The sequence below is a fragment of the Trachymyrmex septentrionalis genome, unplaced genomic scaffold, assembly GCF_001594115.1.
Source record: "Trachymyrmex septentrionalis isolate Tsep2-gDNA-1 unplaced genomic scaffold, Tsep1.0 scaffold6, whole genome shotgun sequence".
Classification (NCBI taxonomy): Eukaryota; Metazoa; Arthropoda; class Insecta; order Hymenoptera; family Formicidae; genus Trachymyrmex; species Trachymyrmex septentrionalis.
In genome coordinates, this window is record NW_017305778.1 from 30,609 (window position 1) to 31,927 (window position 1,319).

At 34.4% G+C, this 1,319-nt stretch overlaps 1 protein-coding gene across 6 annotated transcripts in view; it reads right to left on the reverse strand.

The window, feature by feature from the left end:
- LOC108752277 overlaps positions 1-1,319 on the reverse strand; it is a 19,795-nt gene that overhangs the window by 16,631 nt on the left and 1,845 nt on the right. The window contains exon 1 of one of the 6 annotated variants that reach the window (XM_018492987.1): positions 295-432. The exons of the other annotated variants lie outside the window; for them this stretch is intronic. The gene's annotated coding sequence lies outside the window, so the exon portion shown is untranslated. Of the gene's footprint in view, positions 1-294; positions 433-1,319 lie in introns of those variants that run through there. 6 annotated transcript variants of the gene reach the window in all.

The following is a 1,319-nucleotide window of genomic DNA, read 5'->3' on the forward strand; positions in this document are numbered from 1 at the left end:
TGAGATGCAGACATTAGTTGTTCAGTGAAGAAAAAAAATATTTATTTGTTATAAACTAATTGATAAATTTCAATGAAACTTTGCACAAGTTATTTTTAATACTTAAAGTACTTATACAAAAAAATTTAGATTTTTATAATTTTTAAAATTTTTGTTTATAACAATAAAAATAACAAATAAAATAAATAATCGATAAAAATGTATTGCTCAATAAAAACAGAATGTTATAAACACAACCTTCACATGTATATAGTTTGTTTAAAACGTAAATATTAATATGTTTTATGCCCTTACAACTTCCTTAAGTTCAGTGAGCAGCGGCGACTGTTGCCGAGAGTGAATGAAACTGAGAAAGCAACGTCGTGACGCTGCATGATCTCGTGGTCGAGTCTCTTGTCGATCGCAGACTTGGAATATGCAGGTTTCGATACCATACTCGTGACACGCGATGTCGACAAGTTGCTTGAATTGATGTCGCTTGGATTAGGAAAAATCGACAATGAAAATAGGCGCGAAGCCGCTGCTCCGCTCTCGATACACTCCCAATCGGTCGCTCACTCGATGCGTTACGGTATTTTTAGCGAGCATGTAGACCCGTGGTGGCAAAGCTCTCGCTGGTGATCTCCAAGGACCAACTGACTTGAGTCGTAACTAACGATTCTTGTCTCTTTCATACGCGATCAGTTCATCTCTTGTCAATCTAATCACTCTAGACTCCGTCTGGTCCGACTGTCTCTTCCATTACTTCAATTCAATTCTACTTGGATAAAATATCACGAAATATAGTTTCTATAGAAACGTATTCGCATTATCTACTCTTTATTTGCAAATGTTACATTTCTATATTATTTCTTGTTTATATATTTTGGCTTTAATTATTGTACGACATTATATTCACGAATTCTGTTATTCTTTCTGGCTATGCTGAGAGAGAGAGAGAGAGAGAGAGAGAGAGAGAGAGAGAGAGAGAGAAAGAAAGTAAGATTGTGTTAAATTCATAATATCAGTCATTTACCTAGAGATTCTATAATAGTCTGGCTACGAGTTTTTGTTAAAACCTAAGAGAGAGAAAGGCATATAATATACACTATCTTATAGAATTTAATTAAAGGTATAGAATGAGACAGTATTAATGAGATAGAATATATGCTTTCCTCTTTCATAGGCTTTGACAAAATCGTTCTATAATAGCCAAACTCTATTATAGAATCTCTAGGTAAATGACATATATTACGAATTTATTATTTAACATGGTCAATCGCGCTTTCTCTCTCTCTCTCTCTCTCTCTCTCTCTCTCTCTCTCTCTCTCTCTCTCTCT